The sequence below is a fragment of the Schistocerca serialis genome, chromosome 7 (assembly GCF_023864345.2).
Source record: "Schistocerca serialis cubense isolate TAMUIC-IGC-003099 chromosome 7, iqSchSeri2.2, whole genome shotgun sequence".
Lineage (NCBI taxonomy): Eukaryota > Metazoa > Arthropoda > Insecta > Orthoptera > Acrididae > Schistocerca > Schistocerca serialis.
In genome coordinates, this window is record NC_064644.1 from 272,856,946 (window position 1) to 272,884,487 (window position 27,542).

Genomic DNA, 27,542 nt, shown 5'->3' on the forward strand with positions numbered 1-27,542 from the left:
GTATTTTCTCCTATGAAACAAACTCATTGAAACCACATCATTAAGACGATGGAAATTACAGTAAATGAGATAAAGGGGAAGAAGAATTAATTCTGGTAAGTTGACAAGATAGTTTCATGGCGAAGGATTCGGAAAGTGTAGACCATAAGAAAAACATAAATAAATGAACACGGCGTTAAATCTGTGTGTTGCACAGATTTTTTACGTGACTGTGTACAGTCTAAGAGTTTGCCGTGCAGTAGGTGTGTGAAAACAGAAATTTCTGTCTATAATTTCATTGGTACTTCTCTATGATTAACTACACGGTTCATTTTATTATCCTTGTCTTTAAATTACAGCGTCGGTTTCAGATGGTAGGTAATCCAAAACCCGCTCACAGACCTGATTAAATCACTTGTGACACTTTGGCAGCGAAGAGAAAATATATCGCTATTACGTCCGATTATCCAATAATGGAACGCCGGAGTGCCTTTCATGTCAGTGCGAACTAAACTGTCACTTTTTATCATTTGATTGTCCGAAACAGTCTTTGATGAATGTGCCTTAATAATTCATCCGATTTCGAGTAACCAGAAAGTCTGATTCTGTCGTAAATGTGCCTGTTTTCAGATGCGCCTAAGGATAACAAAGAACGATAAGGAACGCTCTGTGATCGTAAATACCTTACGATCGGAGTTATCGATTCAATGATGAAAAGGAGAGAAAACTAAGAAATATTACAGTTAATGCAGCGCCGACAGAAAGACAGGCACACGAATATCAAAGCGCAAGTGTTATGGTTAAGGGAGAGGTATCTTGTGTACAACAATTCATTTCTATGCACAGGTGCTAAATGACGTAATTCTACGTCATTTTCGAACCTTTTGGTCACTGAACAGCGAATAATGAATGGAGGACAATAATCTGGTAAGAGAAAGTATTAATAATTTTTAGTCCATCTTGGGCTTGAATTATTCTGAAAACAACGGGAAGTCATACAAGAAGGGTTATCATTTAACTAAAATTTCTAACTAATAAGACATGCCGAGAGAGGCTAAAAAAGACCTTCGTTGACTGCAAACTTTATTTACCGTATGCATTTAACTTGCCACAGGGATGAAGCTGATGCCATACTACTGCACAGCTACTTACATTCAGTGTAAGATAGGACAACACAGCAGTGTCTCCACATATGTTGTCTTGTTAGCAGTAAACCATCTACATCATATTCGGCTTCAATTCTCAATTTGTCAATACCATAGGAGGTACCAGTGCAATGATATCTTTATTACAGAGATGTAGATTCTAATATGGAAGTGGAGTGATGCAGACATTATCATTGACATAGCTCCAAAGAAAACAAATGGCATTTTATCAAGAGTCAGTGCAGACTAAGACATTGACAAAGTAGGATAAAGGTGTCAAGACAGACATGAGACTCCACTTCAAAGAAGCAGTTCATTAGTCTTTCTTTTAGTAATCGGTCTTCTAACTGGTTTGATGTATCACAGCGCGAATAGCTCTCCAGTCCCAACAACCTTTTCATCTCAGAGTAGCACTTGCAACCTACGCCCTCAATTATTTGCTGGATGTATTCCAGCCTCTGTCTTCCTCTACAATTTTTACCCTCTACAGTTTCCTCAAGGGCTATGGAGGTTAATCTCTGGTGCCTTAACAAAAGTCCTATCATCAACTACTTTAAAAAAAAGCATATGGAAGACATCCAGAGAATGTCAGTATACAATGAAGATGTGACAAGGGCACCAGTAGTGAAGTAAAATGGTCCAGTAATCTTGCCTTGTCAACGCGTTTACCAGATTTCTCCTCTGGTGCAGTCTGTCTGTAAGCTAAGAAACTCTTAATACTTTACTTGATGGTCGCTTGGGTCATTAATTCACGTGAGCGGTGCCTATAGTGTGTTTCGTTCACAGACCTGTATGCCGTTTCGTTGGAAAGTTCCTCAACGACATCAGTAGTGAGAAGTGTATCGTAGTTGTAGAGATGAACAAAATGTTGATAACAGATGTCATACTGTAATGAGAAATGAGGCAACTGTGTATTTAAAAATATAGTTATTTAACAGTCTCTGTTCCAAATTGTCACATATGATTAATAATTTCGATCGATAATTTTCAGGTCTGTAAATAACAATAACACATTAACAATGAAATCGACCCGGGGGTGGCGGGCCATTGTGTGCGGAAGGCCGTGGTGAGGATGCAGGCTGGCGGCAGCTCATTAAAACGATACTAACAAGTCCACCACTTCTTATTAAGACCCAAGCAGCTACACTCAGATGCCGTAGTGTAGTGGTCATGCTCCTTAGGATACGTGGTGAAATAGGCGCACATGGTGTGGAGTCAGTTGGTGACTAGCTGCCAGTAGGCAAGTCCTGATGTGCAGTATGTGCCCCGGAATGCTGACGCCTGCAGCCTGATCGTGACACACATCCGAATCAGGCGTGCCGCGCTGTGCGTGAGTGGCATCAGAGGCGAGAAAGACGACCGGAACCCTTGCAGAGGATGTCAGCCTACTGGCTGGAGTCTTGCATCTGTGGGTGGTGGCACGAAGCACCAAGATGCCTGACCGCACCAGCGTACAAAGGAGAGTAGCTTTACCGCCCTGGTCACGACCCGTTGCACCCGGAGAGGAGTCCAGTTGCTTCTGGGGCAAGTATGGGCTGGTCCACGAGTGTGGTGATGGATGGCGCCATGGTAGCAGCCAGCTGGGCCTGTGGTGTGCCGGTGCCTGCCATAGTCTCCTCCTCATAGGCAGTCTTCCGGACTGTGAACATCTCTGCTAAAAAGTCGCAGCTACTTATACGAGAAAGGGTCGTAATCAGTCCTCCTACAGAACTAGTGCTACGGAAAACGTCTGCACTTCTGAATTTCTCCTCCTTACCACAAGAGATCATTAAGAGGTTAAGACCACATGGTTGTGTGCCAACAAGACTTATGGTCCTCCAAAGATTCTTAAGGGTAGTGTTCCATTACGTCCAATAGTGAGCGACGTCGGAACTCCTAAATATGATTTAGCCAAGCATCTCGCTTTTTGCTGAGACTGTTGGTTATCAAATGCTCACATCGCATCCTTAACTCAGCTCACTTTATTAGTAGACTGGGGGCTCTCCATCTAAGCTGTTATGACCGTCTGGTTAGTTTTGATGTGGTGTCACTTTTTACAAAGATTCCTCTTGCAGATTCTTTGCTACTAATTGACAAAAAGTTTCAGGTGGACATCACTGCTTTGTTTCGACATGCTCTATACTGTCTATTTTATGTTCAGCCAAGAATACAGGGTGATTCAAAAAGAATACCACAACTTTAAAAATGAGTATTTAATGAAAGAAACCTTCTGTTATACATCATTACAAAGAGTATTTAAAAAGGTTTTTTTCACTCAAAAGCAAGTTCAGAGATGTTCAATATGGCCCCCTCCAGACACTCGATCAATATCAACCCGATACTCCAACTCGTTCCACACTCTCTGTAGCATATCAGGCATAACAGACATTGTGACGGTTGTCTTTCCCGTTAGTGTGGAAAGTTGCTTCATCACTAAACACAATCTTTGAAAAGAAAGATTCATCTGTTTCCATCTGAGCAAGGATAAAATCACAGAAATCGATTCTTTTAATCTTATCAGCTGCAGACAGTGCTTGAACCAATTTCAGACGATAAGGTTTCATAACTAACCTTTTTCGTAGGACTCTCCATACAGTTGATTGTGGAATTTGCAGCTCTCTGCTAGCTCTGCGAGTCGATTTTCCTGGGCTGCGAACAAATGCTTGCTGGATGTGTGATACATTTTCATCACTCGTTCTCGGCCGTCCAGAACTTTTCCCTTTGCACAAACACCCATTCTCTGTAAACTGTTTATACCAACGTTTAATACACCACCTATCAGGAGGTTTAACACCATACTTCGTTCGAAATGCACGCTGAACAACTGTCGTCGATTCACTTCTGCCGTACTCAATAACACAAAAAGCTTTCTGTTGAGCGGTCGCCATCTTAGCATCAACTGACGCTGACGCCTAGTCAACAGCGCCTCAAGCGAACAAATGTACAACTTAATGAAACTTTATAGCTCCCTTAATTCGCTGACAGATAGTGCTTAGCTCTGCCTTTTGTCGTTGCAGAGTTTTAAATTCCTAAAGTTATGGTATTCTTTTTGAATCACCCTGTATTTTGAACAGACTGATGACGTCGCCTTGGACAGCCCCTTGTCTCCCCTTGGTAGCCAACCTTTTTGTGGATGATTTCGAGAAGAGCACTTGAATCGTCTACCCTTAACCAATTGCATTTTGAAGATATGTGGACGAGTTTTTCATAGTTTGGCCTCAAGGAGAATATAAATTGATGGAGTTTTTTCATCACCTCAGCTCCTTCATGTAAACATTCTGTTCGCTGAGGAAATAAAGAAAAATGATGCTTCGCCTTTCTAGGATGTCTTGGTTACGCGAAATAATGATGGCTCTCTAGGCTATTCAGTTTATCGTAAGCCCACTTATACTGATTTGTATTTGCAAGTGTCAAGTTGTCATCAAGCGTCGCAAGCCATGAGCGTGCTTAAAACACTCGTACTTAAAGCTCACACTGCTTCAGGTCAAGATAGCTCTTTAGGCATAAAGAGCTCGCCCACCTAAAAAAAATGGGTATTCCACCCAGCAGATTAACGGGGCAATGTCATTTAAAACGAAGAATCTGGAAGAGAATACAGAGGAGAATACGGTGGGAAAATCTGTAACTTTTCTTCTTCTTGTGGGCAACATTTCGTTTAAAATAGCAAAAATCCTCTGTAAATTTCAGGTGAAAGTGATTTTGCGCCCACCAGCTAACATTGCAGTCCTTTTGGGATCAGTGAAAGGGGCTTGCTACTGCGGAAGGCCAGAAGTTACAAAACACCTTATCAATGTGGTAGGGGTTACATAGGAAAGACCATACGCGCTCTCAAAGAACGTGTAAGTAGGCTGTTTAGGTTTTCTTATTGGTAACGCCACGTAGCGCTCTGTATGAAAATCACTGGCTGTGCTGTGTGCAGTTTGTGGCTAGTTTGCATTGTTGTCTGCCATTGTAGTGTTGGGCAGCTGCATGTTAGCAGCGCATAGCGTTGCGCAGTTGGAGGCGAGCCGCCAGCAGTGGTGGATGTGGGGAAGTGAGATGGCGGATTTTTGAGAATGGATGATCTGGAGGTGTGTCCATCAGAAACAGTACATTTGTAAGAATGGATGTCATGAACTGCTATATATATATATATATATATATATATATATATATATATATATATATATATATATATATATATAATGACTATTAAGGTAAATACATTGTTTGTTCTCTATCAAAATCTTTCTTTTGCTAACTGTGCCTATCAGTAGTTAGTGCCTTCAGTAGTTTGACTCTTTTATTTAGCTGGCAATAGTGGCGCTCGCTGTATTGCAGTAGTTCGAGTAACGAAGATTTTTGTGAGGTAAGTGATTTGTGTAACGTATAGGTTAATTTAGTCAGGGCCATTCTCTTGTAGGGATTACTGAAAGTCAGATTGAGTTGCGCTAAAAAAAATCTTGTGTGTCAGTTTAACCACAGTCATGTATAATTTTTCTAAGGGGACGTTTCATATGTCGACCCTTAGCCGAGGATACCTCACTGGAATCTTCTGATTTTTTCTTGTAGTTTGTGCAATTAGTGCAGCCTTTGTTTATTGCTAGCGCGTAATTTAGAGAGAATTTCCTTTGTAGTTGTAGTTTTTCATTCTTGTACAGTAAAACAGTTGTGGCATGCATGTAAATGTGCACCAAGTATTTCGCAGCTGCGCCTGCAATTAACGAAATATTATTTTCAATGCTATGTTAATGTGTTTTCTTACTTTGCTCTTCAAATTGTGATTTTCTGTGTTGTGTGAAATATTATGACAATAATGGCGTGTGAAAAACGTAATACTAGGCTCAAAAGTAAACTGAAAAATGACAGTGAAGACTAAAGCAGTGTGTTAGCGCCGCCGAGTAATGAATTAACTAATGTTCAAAGTAGTAATTTGGTAATTGTGCATAGGCAAATGGAGCGGGCTGCAAATAATGGTGTAGGCAGTGAGACAATTAGTGAACAGGGAAGCATTATCGATCGATCGGTCGGCAACAGCTCGCCTCAGCAATCCGAAATGACAGGACACAATCTTGCAAATACTGTTTTCTCAAATAAGTCAAGACACATTTTCTGTTTGTCAAAATGTGAATGTTGCCAGTGCAAATGCACTGCCGAAAAGCATAGAGGAACAGATTCCAGACACTAATACATTATTATTGCAATTAATGCAACAAATGAAACAAAATCAGAGACAAACACTGCAACAGTTAGACACAATGGAACAAAATCAGAGACAAACACAGAAAAAGCTTGAAAAGTTAGACACAATGGAACAAAAGCTTCAAAAGTTAGACTCAGTTGACCATACACTTGAACAAACACATGAAGATTTAACTACTGAGTTACATAAAATCGAATCGAAATGTCAAAAAGTCTGTAATGATGTAAAAACACAAATTTGTGAGCATTTCGAACCTATTTTTTCGCGGCATGAAAATACATTACAGAATCACGAATTAGCCATAAAAGAACTGCAAACTGTTGTTCATGAAAATCATGAGACCTTGCAAGCTAAAATTGACTCAGTTGCATCTACCGATTCGGTTACGCAACTTGCAAAAACTCAGGAAAACTTAAAGGACACAGTAGATACGATTTCAACACAAATGGACACTCTGAAATTTGGTTCAGAAAAACACACTGAGGAAATAAGTACACTATCGGAGAAAGTAGCCGAACTTTCGGATCATTTCACTAACTTATCTGCAATGGTAGATGATGATCTGAATGACACAAGACCTGTAGCCATCACTGACACAGAAGAGTATGAACCAATTAAGAAATTCAAACAAAATCAGAATCAAATTAATACGCAACACAAAAGAGAAATCCGGGAAGTACAAGATCAGTTGGCACAAGTAATACAAAAATTACATATTTCAGAGGACACTCGCGCTCCAACACGGGAAGAGGGACTTAGAAATACGGAAAAACCACAAAATAATAACACAGGGCATTTAGGAAATTATGAAAGAAATTGGCAAGGTGCACCGAATTTTGAGATGGAACCGCCGACACGACGTAACAATGACCGATATGCTACTCGCCGACACGATGATTTTGACTATAAGCTGTTCATTACTACACGTAAATTCAAAACATTTAAGAATTCTGGCAACGACATTCATCCACAAGCGTGGCTCCATCAATTCTCTCATTGTTTTCCTCCCAATTGGTCATTAGAGCGCAGATTAGAATTTATGTGTGGCTACTTAGAGAATGAACCAGCTGAAAGAATGCGATCGGTCATTCACGATTGTCACAGTGAAGGAGAATTTTATCATGCCTTCCTCTCAGCATATTGGTCTCAAGCTACACAAGACCGAGTAAAACATAGCATCATAATGATGAAACATTTCGAACAATCTGAATTTTCCAGTCTTGTGAAATATTTTGAAGACATGTTGCACAAGAATCAGTACCTGTCAAACCCATACAGCCCCTCAAAACTCATCCGCATTTGCTTAATCAAACTACCTGAACATTTACGACATATTATTTTGGCAGGACGTTGCAAAGACGACATTGAAGCTTTTCAGGGACTCTTACAAGAATTGGAAATTGACACTGACAATCGCGGGACGCGAAAACAGGAATACAACAATTACAGGTCGCATCTGTCACAATTCCGCGATGACAGAAATAATAAATGGACACGACAAGGCTATTCTCACAACACAAACCGTGAACAAAACAGACACCACCCATATGACAACCACTGGCAGAGTAATAGTTACAGAGAAGGATCGCATTTCCGTAGTAATAAATATGACAGAGAATCATAGAAACAGACAATATGGCAACCAGAACTATTATTATCATGGGAGACAGAATAACTTCAGATGCAACGGTCCACCGTGCAGTGATAATCAGGGAGAAATTCTCCACCACTTAACTGACAAGAAAGAAACTACAGGATCTACCGACATGACGACAGACGGTATAATCGTAACGACAGACTTGAATTGCATCAGAACTGACGAGATTCAAACAGAGCAGGGCACTCTCGACAAGTTGAATTTGTAGAAGTTAGGTCTCCTAATCCTAATAACGACGCGCGCCAACAAAGAGACAGACAATGACTCGCACCGCAGGCAGCCACGTGCGCCGGCTGGCTCAGAGAAAAATAACATAGATACTAACCTTGAGAAAAATTTTAGCATTCCTTACTGACGTATACAACATGATAATTACTTTGAAGTTGAAAATATGTGTACCAGGAAGAGTAAAGGTTTACACCACACTTCGCATGTAAAACCGTTTATTGAAAGATAATCTGTTTTTTAACTTAGTCTTTGCCATAAAACTTTTCACTTCACGCTACTAGTACAATTTGTCACACTGAGAAACTGTGAACATGCAACAATGTTTTGAAGCTAACTATCCAGCCTAGAACCTAGGGAACATTTTTAAACATAAATTACGAATGCATTGTTATAGTGAACAGACAACACAGTGTTGTTATTTGTACATTATTGCTTGTTAGTTGCACGATTACGTAACGACTATCAGGCTTACATACTTAGAACATATACTGCTAATGAGATTTTAATGCAACATTTTGGTTTACTTGAAAAGACATTCCTTATTTGAAGTAGCTTCTGTGAGATTAAAGATGACTTAGTATTTGGTTTCTTTGACAGCTACGATTATATCACGACGCTACTAATGTGTGACACAATTTACATTGTTGCTTTTCGGTGTATCTGTTTTATATCTGCACAGTTTTTATGTATTACTCTGGAAAGTAAAACATGTTTTAGTAGTAACTTTTGTGGTATAGCTACAATGAGACAGCCTTTTTCGTAGCACAAGAATACGTTACATTATAGTACTTTCTTGATCACGGTAAGGTACGTAATAACTACGATATCTATACGCAAAGCATTTCACTTAGTTTATGATGAGGTAAGTACATTGATTTCAGGAGAACTTTGCTTACAGAGGATGATAACTATGACACTTCCACAGAGACTATCTTACAACAAGACGCACAGTTTAGCGCTACAGTACACGTATTTGAGTGATTAATTTTGTACTTAAGACATTTATTTTTTAAAGATTTTTGAATTACAAAGATACAAAGGTTTTCCGTGATACATTTCATTCCATTGCTGTAATCTGTAACACCTGAGGGTATAATTACATTAATCCTCAGGGGGGGGTACATGCTTACTTTGTGTACCATGTGTTTGGCAAGCACAAGGAGCCCTAGCTAATATGGTATTTACTTATACAACTTTACACATCGGTACCATATTTCTGTAACACAAAATTACACAGCTATCTGATTATTTAACTGAGAGAGACAAACACATTTTTTTACTATGTCAGTGACAGATGTTTACACAATTACACAGTTGGATAACTTCACACTTATGAAATTGTATTTCGTCTGTACTTAGTGAACTGTTCATATTTTTTCGGAACCATTGTGATACTATGAGAGCTCTGAATGATGTATTTGATATGGGATCATGATTTTAAAGTACGTTTGAGGTAGATGACAGTTTTGAAATGAGCAGAGAATTTTTTTTAGGTTTTAAAATATTCAGAAAGCTACGACGATTTTGAGATGTGATTGATCTGTTATGATGTTATTATTATGACGATGATTTGTGTTATGCTGTTGAGCTATGTTTATGATCAATGAGATGATGCTATATGAGGAATCTGATGATGCTATGTATTTATAATGATGAAATATTGAAGACGTGTTGATTATGTATATTTGTAATAAGGCAAGGAATAAGGAGTAGTGGTTAGGGACTCTGATTTGTGGAAAAGGATGTTGGAAACCAAGAATCGTACTTTAGAATTATGAAATGTGTGTACATGTGTGAATGTATCACAATGCCACTGAAAATTTTTTGGACACTGTTGTATTTATAGGATTTTGTTCCTATACATTTGTAACGCAAATTCTCGAATTTTGAAATTTTTATATGAGACTGTCACTGTAGTGCAAACTGGTGTTTTCGGCAAGAAGGTTAAGTGACCACCTTCACGTAATGCGTCGTGGGCACCCAGCTGCGTGACAGTCGCCTGGAAAAAAAGCCGTTAGTGTGTGCCTTTCAGAGGCACAGGTGGAGAGAAAAGGAGGCCATTATCCTCGCTATTGACATTTCTTTGTAGAAAGCATCGCAAATACGACACGCTCAAACTCGAAAACATGTGATTACACTGTAGAGTTCTTAATTTATGATATTTACTGAAATGAAATGATGAGAAACATTTCAAATCTATTGTCTTGCTAGTTGAAAGATTGTTTACTGCATTATGAAATGCCATATTGCTAGTGAATGACGTTTCACGCCCTGCTTTGCCTATTTTGTTTAATATCTAGTTTCTAGCTGCACTGAAGCATTGGTTAAAATAAAATTTTATAGATGTACTAATATAAATATTTTCTGTCTACAGATCCAGTAAATAATAATTTTGTGATATACTTCCAAAAGAATGAGGGAGCACAAAAAGACATTTCCCTTCACAGGAACTGCATACATAATTTTCTTTTCAAGTACTTGGCAATTTATTTCATAGAATAAGTTTTTGTGGTGCACCACTTTAATTACATAGATATTAAGATGTGAATATACATTTCCCTTATCTGCATTGTTGTCTTTAGTGTACTATTTTTTTTCTGCTTGTGGGTTTGTCATGTTTAGATATAAGTTATTACATTTACTGCTGCTAGCTTTGCCAATTTTCATTTTTTTCATTGCTGTTTATATTAATTGTTTTGTGCTGCTGCATTGCCTCATCCCTTAGTTTAGCATCTGAGCTCAGTAGATTAAGTTAGCTTAAGATGGGGTAGGCTTTATGAGAGAACGAGTTGTGATGAATTGGAAGAAATGCATTGAGAAGCTATAAGAAAATGGTTTGGCCAAAAAAGTATTTTGAAAGAGGATATGGACAAAAAAGTAGGGTTTAGGGACAACAGGTTTAGGTAGGATTTTCTTGGAAATAAATGATGAAGTAAGATAATGGAAAATAAATAATGAGATAAGAAAAATGTGAGCATATAAACACAGAAAGCATGCTTGGATAGGATTTTTTTTGATGGAAACAAATGTTGAAATAAGAGGAAAGATCTACAGAATGAAGTTTTGTGTTGGACTGCAGTACCAAATTTCACACTGAAAACAAACCCTGTCCTGTACTTTTGTGTTATTAAGCTATGTGAATTTGTGTTTTTCCTGTCTTTATGTGTTTAGCTAATAAGATTTATGTTGTAGAATTTTTCAAATACTATGTTATTTTCTTTGTAAAGATGTTTTGACATTATTTATTCTGATCTGTTTTAATGCTCATGTGTGACATTAATGTTTCGAAAACTATTCTCATTATTTTATATATTCACTTATTTCATAATTCCTGTAACACTGATGTATCTGTTTATTTCTATTCTTTTGTAAAGCCTGTACTACTACAAATTTATCTGTATTGTTATGATCTTTAATAATGTATTTTGTACCTTTGTTATTGTATTCTCATGTTATAAAATTGTAATTGACACCAGTTCATCAAATTTCTGATGGTCATAGTATATGCAAAATATGTGAGAAGTTGGGGCTGTTAGTGTTTGGATGTGTGTTAATAATTCAGCAAGGGACTGATTAACAGCATTGCTGGTTCTAAGGACAATTCCAAAAACTTTGTGAGTGCACAAGTGGTGGTTTATGGACTTGCTATATTGTCTGCAAGACTTCTAAGGACAATTCCAGAAACTTTGTGAGTGCACAAGTGGTGGTTCATGGACTTGCTATATTGTCCGCAAGACTCTTCGATGGTGATTGTGCACCTGCACAGTCGCAGCAGATGGCTGCTGGCCATCTCTACAAGGACTACAGTGGGTCTACACCTTTGATGATTCACCAATACCATTATTTCTACAACGACTGCAGTGGGTCTGCACCTCTGGTGGTCCACCAATACCGTATTCTCTAACGAGACTGCATTGGTCTGTTCTGATGACCTACCTACCAATATTCTTCAAAACTTCGACTGACTCTGCTGTGGGTTTGCTCTGTTGTGGCCCATTACCTGTGTGCATGTCGGGAGTCAGCACTGTCTTTCCGTTGGAAGGACAACACTACTTCTTCAAGACTGCATGGAAGTCCACTATTTCCATGTGCATTTTCTTTTACTGCTCAGACTTTGAGAGAAACACTGCAATTTTACTGTGATGAACGATCAGGACTGTCTTTATGGACTGTGAGAAAATTTTAGCTTTTGACCAACATTGTATCACTAAGTGTGTGCATATGATTTCTTTGTTATTGTAATTGTGAAAAATTTTTTAACAAATATGTATTGGCCAGTGCCCAAAACGATTTGTAAAATTTTTTCTGGGGAGCATGGGGGCTATGTAAGTAGGCTGTTTAGGTTTTCTTATTGGTAACGCCACGTAGCACTCTGTATGAAAATCACTGGCTGTGCTGTGTGCAGTTTGTGGCTAGTTTGCATTGTTGTCTGCCATTGTAATGTTGGGCAGCTGCATGTTAACAGCGCGCAGCGTTGCGCAGTTGGAGGCGAGCCGCCAGCAGTGGTGGATGTGGGGAAGTGAGATGGCAGATTTTTGAGAATGGATAGTCTGGAGGTGTGTCCATCAGAAACAGTACATTTGTAAGAATGGATGACATGAACTGCTATATATATTATGACTATTAAGGTAAATACATTGTTTGTTCTCTATAAAATCTTTCTTTTGCTAACTGTGCCTATCAGTAGTTAGTGCCTTCAATAGTTTGAATCTTTTATTTAGCTGGCAGTAGTGGCGCTCGCTGTATTGCAGTAATTCGAGTAACTAAGATTTTTGTGAGGTTAGTGATTTGTGAAATGTATAGGTTAATTTAGTCAGGGTCATTCTCTTGTAGGGATTACTGAAAGTCGGATTGCGTTGCGCTAAAAAAAATCTTGTGTGTCAGTTTAACCACAGTCATGTATAATTTTTCTAAGGGGACGTTTCAAACGCTGCACTGAACATCAGCGTTGTTCTCGCCTTTTCCAACCAAGCAAATCCGCTGCTGCTTAACGCTGAATGTCTACAGCACATTCAATGGAGTATAACAGAATGATGTTTCTCACCACAGCAACATCTTTTTGGGACTCCATTATTAAAGAATCCGTGGAAATAAGCCTGGCGGAAAAGCAGTTGAACTGTGATAGTGTCTTCAGCTGGACAGAGCATGGAACCCTGTGATCTCAACTGTTTGCTCTAATTGAAGATAACAGAGTGCGCCAACAGCTTTGGTGAGCGATAAAGAGAGGACATCTGAGTTTCGCGGTTCCATCAGCAAGGGTGCTGCCACTGGGAAGTGTGGTCCGTTTGTCAACCTGAGTTTGACGAAATGCACAGAACATTCGCAGCATGCTATATAAGGCGGAACAGAGCACGTCTTTCTCACGTCTACAAATCCTTGATCCGCCCCATCCTTTGTTATGCCAGTGTTACTTGGATTTCCACCCCTCCCAGGTTCTATAAAGCCCTCCAAATCCTAGAACGCCATGCACTCTGCCTCGCCTTCCATATCCACTTTCCATCCCCCATGAACATCCTCTACGGCCTCATCCCCTTCCCCCACCTTCTCCTTTTCCTTGAACACATTCACACCCTGTATATTGTCCACCGACTTGATCCCCCTCCCACCCCCTGGTGTCCCCCTTCCTCTCCACCCTCAGACCATTGCCGCACCTTTACCTATGTGTCCCACCCTCTCTTCATCTCCACACCCTCCACCTCCTTTTCCAATGCAACATCCAGCACCTACCCCTCCCAGATGGTGAACTTCACCTGACATCTACCCCTTCTATCAACTCTAACCCCACCTTCCTCCTGTCTCCTCCAAAGGCCTCCCTCTCCTCCCCCTCCTTTCTCCTGAGTGGTTTTCCCCCTCCTACAACCTCTCCCTCTCTCATGCTCCCCTTCAGTGCCTCTGCACTCCCTCCTCTCTTTTCATCCCCCTTCATCTCCCACCCTGTCCATCTCCTGCCTCTTGGTGCACCTCCTGCCCCCTTTTTTTCCTCTTCCTCCCACCCCCACAGCCGCCCCACCACACCTTCCTCTCCTATTTTTCCCGCCTCTCCAGCCTCCAGTCCCTAAGCAGGTACTTACCAGCGGTTTTTTTATTCTTCATTAGTGCTCTGTCGTTTCCAGTTGTTTTTTTAAAAGTGTCTTGCTCTGTGTGATTTTTATCCTGTGTTTGCCTCCAGTGCTTTTTAAGTGCACTTTGATTTGCCAGCTGTGTTCTTTTAACATTATGTCGACTTTTTAACTGTCCCCTAGTGCATGTCCCCATCTTAGTGTACATTTTAACTCCCATCACTCCATTTACTGTGTTTTTTATGTCTTTCTTTTTATGTCACCATTTTTTGTAATCACTCCTCTGTATTTTTGTAAAGCCAATCGGCTGTAGAGTGGTGGACTGTGCCATTGCCAGCCCTTCCCTGCCCATATGGGGTAGGGGAATGAAATTACAATAAAGAGAAGAAAACGCGTCTTTGTCAGCCTTCAGTGGCTCGCCTGGAGACTGCTGCCAGCAGCCTAATCGAAATATCACGGTATGAATTAAACGACATGCCGCAGGCCCTAAATTTGTTTGAACATTCACTTCGCCACGAAAATTTTAAAATTCATGTCTTATAACCTCTTAAACACTAGGAAATACATTCCTTACTACTACGCTTGTTACAATTTCACGCATGGAAAAGCTATCTCTTACTCCTCACCTTCCACTTACGATAAGAATGATACTGAAAAACTCTTTCTCCCTTATACATTATCCTTAACAAACGTTCTTTAACTGAATATTGACTGACTCCACTACACTCGACATCTGCTTTGTCTATACAGAGTTTTTTAACCCTTTGTTTTGTAACGTCATTTGGAGCTTTGTTCCTGTGACAAAAGTTCCCCTTATGCTTTCCTAGAAAACATATTGCTCAACCTGTCCTCAAACACGAATCGCATATGGTTCTACCACTCACCCATCGACAAGCAGTCCCACTTATCTTCCTCAGCGTATTCTTAATCACAGATTGAATTCTTCCTGAAATGTTGGGCTCTGATACCTCCGCTCACTCAAAGCAACTTCCTAGTGCCTTTTGCCACAATACCACACGAATTAAGGATTAGCGGTTTTGTCTACAGTTTAATTAATTTGTCACTTAAGGTGGATGAACCTTGTGACAGCGGTCTACTGGAGACAGTGTCCCCTAACTGGAATGGTGTCCCACTAGTTTCCACCACACGTCGTCGAAGGTCAATTTTGGCATTATGTTCGTGCAGAAAGTTTCTTCTCGGGTTTCTCTCGTATGCTTCACCTACATTACTAGCCAGTCACCATATTAATGCACTTGGTCAAAGTGGCCTTTATCCGAAACACTTGGTGATGTTACGATAAAAAAGTACAGTGGTGACCCAGGAAAATGCATTGCATGTTCAATGCTTTCAAATCAGTTGTGCCTTTATTGCCAAGTGGTTTAGCGTGTCCTCAAGAAATATCGTCAGTACTGCAGTGTGGTGTTATCCATAGTCATGAAGAAAAAGGAGAAGATGTCGCGAAAGTGGACACATTCAAGTGGAAAACAGCTTAATACTCTAAATTGTGGAATTCTGCCAGGAAGAAAAAAAAACACACTCAGGTAATGATACCTTTACAGAAAGCAATCGTGTGGGTGGCAACAATGGCAGGGAGGTTAGAAAAAAAATATTTTGAAAGACATTAAGTAAGCGGAGGGAACTGGGGAGAAGTTAAAACTCCTAGGAAACAAATCTATTCCAGAAAGGAAGTTTCTCTATTTTTTTTCCTTTATTGAGTTTCGATTCCCCCCAGAGGGGCGTTGGCTGGCAGCAGCTTATTACGTCGCTCATCAGCCTACAGAATAGGTAAAAACATAATAAGAAGATAATAAACAATAAAAACAGGCGAAAAAAACGGTGACTTTTTAAAACTGTAAAATGGCGGAATGTTGTGGAAGTTAAAATATAAAAACAAAGGGTTGGTGATGCTAATTAGGACACACAGTAAGTAGACAGGTACAGTAGTAGATAGACAATTAAAAAACACGGCGAAAGTCAGGTTTCCGCTCACAAGAGGAAAAAAATCACACCTAGCGGCAGTATGCTTTCTGTTCACAGCATGTAAAAAAGGGAACATACAACACTAAACACTCACCTAAACAATGCACTATAGAGTAGACATGGAGATGACATACCACAGCCTAAGGTAGATTGGGGGGGGGGGGGGGGAGGGAGGCCCCGGACAGATGAGGGGAAGAAAAGGGGGGAGGAGAGGTAAAAGCAAACAGGGGAGGAGCCGATGGAGGGAGAGGACACATTAAAGGGGGGGGGGGGGGCGAACGCGAGAAGGAGTGGGAAGGAGTGGGGAAGCCAGAGGAGGGGAAAGCAAAAGGACTCAGGAGAGATAACGGAGTCAAAGAGCGGGTAGGTTGGGAGAAACAGGATGGAAGGGAGGGGGGAGGGGTAGTTTCTCTAGATTACTTCGTTAAAGCACTTTTTCGAAGAAAATTTTTGGAGTCTTATGAGGTGGAGAAGGAAATCTCAATGCTGAAAAAGCTGCTTATATTTTCAGGGGAAAGGGAAAAATTTCGGAAAATATGGAACAAGATCTGATCTCATTTCAAAAAGTGTAAAAATAAGAGAATCGTCCTAACCTTGAGGGCAATTGGAAATAATGGAAAGGGGCCAAATGAACCAGTAGTATTCTAGCATTCATGGATGGAACACTGATGCACACGCGTTATAGAATGAAACAGAGCTGGCAGTATGAAGAAGTTCTGGGTAAAGCAGTGCAGGCCAAAGAGCTATTGTTGTCCATGGTGGAAGAGCAATGGGTTTCATAGAGGGAGCACAGTTAATTTGTGATTCGAAATCTAAATCCCAAGATAATCACGATGACATAAATGGAGGCTAATTATCACAAACTGTTAGAGGATAAACTGATTCCTAACGTCCCACCTGGCAATATTTTTGTTTTTGATAACACTCTGTATCATACTGTTAAGACAAATGTAGCCTTACTTCTGCAACTCTCAAAAAGGACATAACTGAATGGCTTATTCAGAAATTCAGACTAAAATCAGTTTTAACTGAGCTTAACAAGAAATAAGCTTTTTGCATTATAGTAAGCCGATGCCTATTTTTAAAACAGATGCAGCTTTAATGCTTAACAGATATACTGTTCTGAGGCTCCCACCAAAAGCCCTGTGATTTCAACCCTACAGAGCTGATCTGGAACACAATGAAACAAAAAACTGCAAAGTAAAACCATTAACTTGACTACCCTAAAATAATTAGCGAAAGAGTCTTTACCTAAGATTGCCCAATATGATTGATTAAAACTAAGAGAACCTGTAAAAGAATTGGAATCGAATATTGGCTCGGATATGAGTTGGCGGGACAAGCAATAGGGAATGTAATAATGAATAATGGTCCGGAGAGTGAAGACGAAAATGCAGCACATGACAACGACAATGCTGTGGAAACTGATACGGCGAATGAAATTGGAACGGATTCCAGTGAAACACGTAACTTGGCTTCTATCATTTGTGTGAGGGACCATCCACTTCACAACGCAAATGACCAAGGTGAACTAGTTTTCATTGCTTATGTAATCGTATCGTCCTTCCTTCCCTCCGCAACCGCCATTACGCGCTGACGCACGATAAGCCAATTGGAACGCCCCCACTACAAGGAGCAATAATGTTGTGTTCGACTAATATGCTCGTTGCACGTATCAGACTGCTGCTGCGTTGTAAACAAATCACAGTCCGCGTCAGCAGCTAGCTCTGCAAGGTTGTTTCTTCCACAACATCTGCAATATATATCTGTATAACAACTTCCTGTACATTTCCCTTAGTATCCACCATACCATCACTGTCTACAGTTCCACTGTGCATGATACTATGTTCACCCCCCTTCTGAGGAAATATCTGGGTCTGTACCGTTTCTCCCACAACATGTACAACATATCACTACAACAACTCCTGCACATTTCTCTTAGTATCTACTGTACCCTCACTGTCTACAGTACCACACTGAATGATGCTACGTTCACCCGCACCTCTCCCCCTTCTGAGGAAGTTTCTGGGTCTGTACCGTTTCTTCCACATCATCTGCAACATATCACTATAGCAACTTCCTGTACATTTATTTCCCTTAGTATCTACCATACCATCACTGCCTACAGTTCCACTCTGCATGACACTAAGTTCACGCCTCCCTCTTCTGAGGAAATACGTGGATCTGTACCGCTTCTTCCACAACATCTGCAATATACCAGTATAACAACTTCCTGTACATTTCCCTTATACCGAGCGAGGTAGCGCAGTGGGTAGCACACTGGACTCGCATTCGGGTGGACGACGGTTCAATTCCGCGTCCGGCCATCCTGATTTAGGTTTTCCGTGATTTCCCTAAATCGCTCTAGGCAAATGCCGGGATGGTTCCTTTGAAAGGCCACGGCCGACTTCCTTCCCTGTCCTTCCCTAATCCGAAGAGACCGATGACCTCGCTGTCTGGTCTTCTCCCCGAAACAACCCAAACCAAAAAAATACATTTCCCTTAGTATTTACCATACCATCACTGTCTGCGTTCCAGTCTGCATGGCACTACATTCATCCCACTTCTGAGGAAATATACACTCCTGGAAATGGAAAAAAGAACACATTGACACCGGTGTGTCAGACCCACCATACTTGCTCCTGACACTGCGAGAGGGCTGTACAAGCAATGATCACACGCACGGCACAGCGGACACACCAGGAACCGCGGTGTTGGCCGTCGAATGGCGCTAGCTGCGCAGCATTTGTGCACCGCCGCCGTCAGTGTCAGCCAGTTTGCCGTGGCATACGGAGCTCCAGCGCAGTCTTTAACACTGGTAGCATGCCGCGACAGCGTGGACGTGAACCGTATGTGCAGTTGACGGACTTTGAGCGAGGGCGTATAGTGGGCATGCGGGAGGCCGGGTGGACGTACCGCCGAATTACTCAACACGTGGGGCGTGAGGTCTCCACAGTACATCGATGTTGTCGCCAGTGGTCGGCGGAAGGTGCACGTGCCCGTCGACCTGGGAACGGACCGCAGCAACGCACGGATGCACGCCAAGACCGTAGGATCCTATGCAGTGCCGTAGGGGACCGCACCGCCACTTCCCAGCAAATTAGGGACACTGTTGCTCCTGGGGTATCGGCGAGGACCATTCTCCATGAAACTGGGCTACGGTCCCGCACACAGTTAGGTCGTCTTCCGCTCACGCCCCAACATCGTGCAGCCCGCCTCCAGTGGTGTCGCGACAGGCGTGAATGGAGGGACGAATGGAGACGTGTCGTCTTCAGCGATGAGAGTCACTTCTGCCTTGGTGCCAATGATGGTCGTATGCGTGTTTGGCGCCGTGCAGGTGAGCGCCACAATCAGGACTGCATACGACCGAGGCACACAGGGCCAACACCCGGCATCATGGTGTGGGGAGCGATCTCCTACACTGGCCGTACACCACTGGTGATCGTCGAGGGGACACTGAATAATGCACGGTACATCCAAACCGTCATCGAACCCATCGTTCTACCATTCCTAGACCGGCAAGGGAACTTGCTGTTCCAACAGGACAATGCACGTCCGCATGTATCCCGTGCCACCCAACGTGCTCTAGAAGGTGTAAGTCAACTACCCTGGCCAGCAAGATCTCCGGATCTGTCCCCCATTGAGCATGTTTGGGACTGGATGAAGCGTCGTCTCACGCGGTCTGCACGTCCAGCACGAACGCTGGTCCAACTGAGGCGCCAGGTGGAAATGGCATGGCAAGCCGTTCCACAGGACTACATCCAGCATCTCTACGATCGTCTCCATGGGAGAATAGCAGCCTGCATTGCTGCGAAAGGTGGATATACACTGTACTAGTGGCGACATTGTGCATGCTCTGTTGCCTGTGTCTATGTGCCTGTGGTTCTGTCAGTGTGATCATGTGATGTATCTGACCCCAGGAATGTGTCAATAAAGTTTCCCCTTCCTGGGACAATGAATTCACGGTGTTCTTATTTCAATTTCCAGGAGTGTATATCTGGGTCTGTACCGTTTCTTTCACAACACCTGCAGCACACTGTATCAGTATAACAACATCCTGTACATTCCCCTTAGTATCTACCATACCATCACTATCTGCAGTTCCACTCTGCAGGATACTAAAATCGGTGGCACATGTACTTCTCTGTACATCTGGCCCGAACACCCATTATCACCCAGTGGGATAGAAACTACTGCAATTAAATCACACATGTTGCTATCCTCATACTTATTCAATTTAGTGCAGCTCACGCTCCATCTGGCACTACACCTGCCTCAGATGTGCGACGTTATTGCCCCTCATTTTATGCGACAGAGGGACAAACATGCGGCTCTGAATAAAGTTTGGCTCGTAAGTGTCCTATGGACGAGCTGTACGTCCTGTTGCTGTAATGGCAAAATATTTTATTAAAAGGTGATCCTGTGATAGAATAATTACGGGCAGGTAAGTTATGCACTTTAAAAAATAATGAAATAAACAAACAGGGTTCAAAAATGGTTCAAATGGCTCTGAGCACTATGGGACTTAACATCTATGGTCATCAGTCCCCTAGAACTTAGAACTACTTAAACCTAACTAACCTAAGGACATCAAACAACACCCAGTCATCACGAGGCAGAGAAAATCCCTGACCCCGCCGGGAATCGAACCCGGGAACCCGGGCGTGGGAAACAAACAGGGAAACATTTGTAATAAAAATAGGCAACACTACAGATTTAACTTTTAAAATCAGACCGTTTATTCAGTAAGGTGTAAGCTCCTAGTGAACGGATATCCTATAAGCAGTTTTACATGTAACTAAAGTTAATTATTGAAATGTATCACAGCACTTCAGTTGTATAGTGTGACACGAAAGGTGACAGACTCCCCACTCAAATCAACCTGCGATACATATACACTATGTGATCAAAAGTATCTGGACACCCCCAAAAAATACGTTTTTCATATTATGTGCATTGTGCTGCCGCCTACTGCCAGGTATTCCATATCGGCGACCGCAGTAGACATTAGATATCGTGAGAGAGCAGAATGGGGCGCTCTGCGGAACTCACGGACTTAATAGTCAGGTGACTGGATGCCACTTGTGTCATGTGTCTGTACACGAGATTTCCACACTCCTAAAAATCCCTAGGTTCACTGTTTACGATGTGATAGTGAAGTGGAAACGTGAATGGACAAGTATAACACAAAATCGTACAGGCTGACCCCGTCTGTTTACTGAGAGAGACGGCCGACAGTTGGAGAGGGTCGTAATCTGTAATAGGCAGTCATCCATCCGGACCATCACACAGTAATACCAAGCTGTATCAGGTTCCATGGCAAGTACTATGATAGTTAGGCGGGAGGTGATTAAACTTAGTTTTCATGATCGAGCGGCTGCTCATAAGCCACACATCATGCCAGTAAATGCCAAACGACGCTTGGTGTAAGGAACGTAAACATTGGACGATTGAACAGTGGAAAAACGTTGTGTGGAGTGACGAATCACGGTACACAATGTGGCGATCCGATGGCAGGGTGTAGGTATGGCGAATGCCTGGTGGAGGTCATCTGCCAGCGTGTGTAGTGCCAACAGTAAAATTCGGAGGTATTATGGTGTGGTCGTGTTTCTCATGGAGGGGGCTTGCACCCCATGTCGTTTTGCGTGGCCATATCACGGTACAGGCCTACACTGATGTTTAAGCACCTTCTTGCTTCCCACTGTTGAAGAGAAATTCGGGGATGGCGATTGCATCTTTCAACACGATCGAGCACCTGGTTATGCACGGCCTGCGGCGGAGTGATTACACGACAGTAACATCCTTGTAATGGACTAGCCTGCACAGAGTCCTGACCTGGATCCTATAGAACACCTTTGGGATGTTTTGGAACGCCGACTTCATGCCAGGCATCACCGACCGACATCGATACCTCTCCTCAGTGCAGCACTCCGTGAAAAATGGGCCGCCACTCCCCAAGAAAACTTCTAACACCTGATTGAACGTGTGCCTGCGACAGTGAAAGCTGTCATCAAGGCTAAGGGTGAGCCAACACCATATTGAATTCCAGCATTACCAATGGAGGGCGCCACGAACGTGTAAGTCATTTTCAGCCAGGTGTCCGGAAACTTTTGATCACATAGTGTACAATACATGTTGCTTCACCGGCATTCTTAGATGCTCATAAGCGATGCAGAGTGTCTCTAGGTAAATTCAATCAGCCCACTCTGTCGTACTCTCGTATGGCAGAAAACTAAAGTCTCTCCTTCTCGATCGATGTCCCGAACTGATCTCCCTGCTTTTCGTTCCTTCTCTTCCCAAGAGCACCTCATCAACCACCAGCATCCCCCATCGTCATTACGCTTCAGCCAATGAGAGCTCGGGCAGCTCCCCACCAAGTTACGAACTTCGTACAGCGCTCGACTGGTATAGGAGTGGACCACCATTCCTACAGTAATGATTCTAATTGACAGATTATGTCATGACATGTCTGCCGACACCAATTCTTATCATTTTAATTATATATCTTATTAACATCGATCAATTTGTGATTTTAGGGCACCCTCACTCACATTGTCATCAGCATTGACCATGGATTAATAAACCGATTTATTAATAATTCCATACGGCTTCATTTCATCAACATACTTGTGGAGAACGATCTGGTTCGGCACCATTAGACATAAAACGTAATATTATAGTATGTTTAACACTGTAATATCTGTGGTTGTCTCGCTGATGGCTTCTGTGCAATGCCATTAACGGCCTTATGGTTTATTGTGTATCATAAAATTATTTATCGGTCAGTAACAATAAACTTTTGTGGTATAATGAATTGTAAACATGTTTATGATTGCAGTTGGCAATTTTTTATCCGATGTAATGGACTCAGTTGATTGATTTGGCTCTTTTATTTACTGTACTATTCTTCCTAGAATCATTTCACGCTATTGAAGTTAATGCTACGTCTGCCGTTAGCCAGCCGTTTACTTGAGGATGCATCTACTTGCGGTCCATGGCTACTGTCCTGTGGCCGCCTGTAGTAGCCCTGCCGGTAAAACCCTGTCGCTTGCTCGCGCTAGTCTCGTCATTGCCCGTAGGCCGTCTGCATACCTGCTTAGAGATAACTATTTCCAAGCCTCTAGCTTTCTGTTCACATTTACTCAGAATAAAATCCCACTTATCTCCGTTATGTTTCACTGTAGTGTCGGGGTTCTCCAGAGACTCGTTAAGCTACAGTCATCTATTGTAAAGGCGTCCTCGACCGCTCAACAAACATTAACTACGTGTTATGTTCAGTTCCACCAAGCGTTTCTCCCAAAACTCGTTAAGTTACAGACTCTACATTCCACGTAATAACGGAGTTGTTACTTCTACTTTACTCCTTTTAACTCCCACAACAGTAACACTCCGCGCTAGGAGCTAACTCTGCACAACATCATCACACTGTTCGCAAATCACTTAACTTTCCCATTCACGAGAGCGTCCCACCAGGCGTAAGACTCTAGCCTAATCCTCACAGAGTTGACAGGCTTAAGCACTTCAGTAGTAGTCGTATGTTTTACGGGTACATGTAAACTAAACAAGCTTATTCCTCTTTCTTTCCACTTTCTACTCCCTTTCCTAACTTAATATGATATTTAGGTAATATAATTATTAGAGTCTATTCTTATATGGAAGGTGTTTTGCTCTTCTGTTTGCCCAATATTTCTTCATTCTTTCAGATATTTTCTTTCTTTCTTCATCTGAGACCACTCTTCCTGTACTCCTTCTATTGATTTTCATTTGTAGTCTGGTTTGCGGGTCTTGCAGTATTCTGATTTTCTCTGTCTTGTTTTTCAGGTCGTCTACTGTAATTTGGAGTTCTTTTATATCTTCCTTAATTTGTGTGATCCATTTAATGTCGCTCTTGCTATTCCACAATTTTTGTATTATTTTTTTACTAATTCTGTTTTCTGGAGTTCTCATGAGATGTCCAAAGAATGAGATGCGTTTCTTCCTGATGGTGCTCATGACTGGTTCTATTTTCTTATATACTGTTTCATTCTCCAATGACCATTTATTTTATACTGTTTATTTATACATGTCCTAATTATTCTTCTTTCTATTTTTAGTATTCTGTCAATTTCTGCTGTATTAGCTGTTTTGAAGATAGTTTCAGCTGCATACGTTATTTCTGGTTGTGTAACTGTTTTATAGTGTTTTAATTTTGCATCTATAGATAGGCTTTTTTGTTGTATGTAGTTCTGGTAATGTAATTTGCGTAGTTCAGTTTGCGGGCTCTTGAACAGCTTTTAATTGCTTGTAACTTATCTCCTTCGGCTGCTACCATTTTTAACACCTCCTGCATAATAGTCCCTTGTGTTACAGAAAACCCCACTCCTAGTGGTACTGACCACAATATGATTACCCTTTCTCAGTCACACACACATACACACACACACACACACACACACACACACACACACACACACACGAATGACAAAGAAATTTAAGCAATCCAATATTTAAGCAAACCACTATACCAATACTTCTTACTATTTTACATGCTTACGCGCCGAACCATATTCCATGCTCAAAACCACTCCCCGTTCCAAACGGTGGAAGCCAACACACATTTCTTAGAACTCCATCAAAACTCTATTCAAAGAATATAACAACGTCGCAAACAATATAAAATTATGAGAAGGATACGTCACAGTAACATTACCATAATACTTCCAACTGTTACTTAACTTCATAGGAGCCTCGTTATCCGGACTGGATGGGACAGGATGTAATCCGGATTACCGAAAATCCAGATAATTCAGAAATATCTGATTTGTAGACCACTGGCAAACAGGGCTGATTAAAATGTTTCAATGGCCGTCGATGGTTAGATTTTCCTGTAAACGGGACAGGGAATTTATGTCTTCTGGGTGCTTTGCTGCACTTGCACAATTGTAACTCGATTCTCACACCTGTTATAACCCCTTGCCGGGTCATCTAATTTGGAAGCCAGCGCCTTACCGGGTAGCATCCGACAAAAATATTCAGATTCATCTGCATTACAAATCTGATGTGGATTTAAGTTTTCGGAGGAAATAACTTCTTCAAATTCTTTCTTGAAATTTTCTGCAGCCACTGCATCTCCCGCAAAACTTTCACCTGTTACTGAAAGTTGGCGTATGCTATGACTAGCTTTACGTATATCCAATAATCTTGGCTGGCTGTGAAGCGAGGGCTGCCGTCTGAGAGCTTGCTGTTTAAATATAGCGCCTTTTCCTGCAGGACTGGACCACATATCGGAACACTATGCTCTCTTTTCTCACTGAACCAAAAGAATTACACTTAACCCACTGTTCATTCCTTGCTTTCTTTATAGTTCAGCAGTTCTGCAAAACGTCTTTAGTGATCATTTTGCAGCAGAAATATTCAGTTTCTTTTTTGTTCTTATTCCAGTCTGACATTGTCGATTTCCCAACACCGTATTCTGCCACTATATTTCTGAGATGCGGTCGCAGGTTCGAATCCTGCCTCGGGCATGGATGTGTGTGGTGTCCTTAGGTTAGTTAGGTTTAATTAGTTCTAAGTTCTAGGCGACTGATGACCTCAGAAGTTAAGTCGCATAGTGCTCAGAGCCATTTGAACCATTTTTTTTTTCTGAGATGTTCTCTCTGTCTCTTTTGTTTAATGTTCCTTTTTGCTGTCGAAACAGCCACTTTCGTTTGCTTCGGTACAGCTTCTTAATCCTGAAAGGAACCGAGCGGCGCTCACCTTAGTAACGGTAGCTAGAAGTGATCTGAACGCTGGCTGCAGTGCTAACATAAATGTACATATACCTTACTATATCATCTTTACACGGTATATTTTTGCGTTAAAGAAAAGAAGAAGGAAACAAACAATTTATTCGGATTAACCGGAAATCCAGGTAATGAGGGCCGGATAAACGAGGTTCTTGTATATTCTGCCTCTGCAGCTGTTCGTATATTTACTTTATACACTGAGAACAACGAGTGCTTCTTTACAACACTCAGCTTCCCCTCCTGAATCGCTACACATCATTAACACTTTATTCACTCACAGAAAGTGATCTACGCATTGTTCGTCTTTCACACATATCACAAAAGTAACATTCTTATCTATACACCTACAGAACACACTGTGCCACGAACTGAGCTTACCAATACAATTATATAATTGGCGAAAGACTTACTGATTACCCATGATACCCAAAATAAAAAAAGACTGCACTCAGCCCACCATACATTACCCTGCAGCAGTTGAGCCACCTTCTTCATCTCCTGATGGTGGTTGTAGGCATTGTAGATTCCTCTTTTGTCACCAACTGTAGTCGATCCGGGGGTGGTGGGCCACTTATGTGCAGTGGTGGAGAGTCGTAGCGAAGATGCAGGCCTGCATGAGCTCATTAAAACAATAACAAGTCAGTCACTTTATTAAAACCCATGCAGCCACACTAAGATGCTGCGGTGTGGAAGCCATGCCTCTCACAGCAAGTGGCAGGGTAGGCGTATGCACATGGTGTCAGCTGACGACCAGCCTACAGGTCCTGTCGTATGCACCCCTGAATGCTGACACCCACAGCTCTCTTGCGGCACGTGTCCGAGCTACGTGAGACAACTGCAACACTTGCAGAGGATGACAGCCACCCGATGGTGACTCCCATCTTTGTGAGTGTCATCGTGAGACACCGCGGCGCCCGCACCGGGGCAGGGGCGAGAGCAGCTGTATCGCCACCTGGTTATGACCCGCTGGCCCCTGGACAGGAGTCGAGCTGCTGCAGGCTGCAGGCCTGGATTGGCGCAGAGGCACCTGGTGTAGCGATATGTGGTCCAGTCCTAGAAGAAACGGGGCTATATTTAAACAGCAAGCTATCGGACATGCAGCCTAGCTTCACAACCAGCCAAGATTATTGGAAAGACGGAAAGCTCGTCATAGCATACGCCAACTTTCAGTAACAAATAGCTCTGAGCACTATGGGACTTAACATCTTTGGTCATCAGTCCCCTAAAATTTAGAACTACTTAAACCTAACTAACCTAAGGACATCCACACACATCCATGCCCGAGGCAGAATTCGAGCCTGCGACCATAGCAGTCCCGCGATTCCGGACTGAGCGTCTAGAACCGCTAGACCACCGCGACCGGCTTTCAGTAACAGTTGCACCAAGTCCTGGAAGGAGGGCTTGCCGCTAGCGGATGGTGCCTTGGTAGGAGCTATATATACTGTTATGCAAAAGGTAACAGCGAGATAGACAAAGTAAAATAACACATTAATATCTTAGTATGAATGAATGAGAGTATGGCAGCTTGCTTCCAGACGTTCGCCAGTCTTGCACGGAAAGCTAGACGTC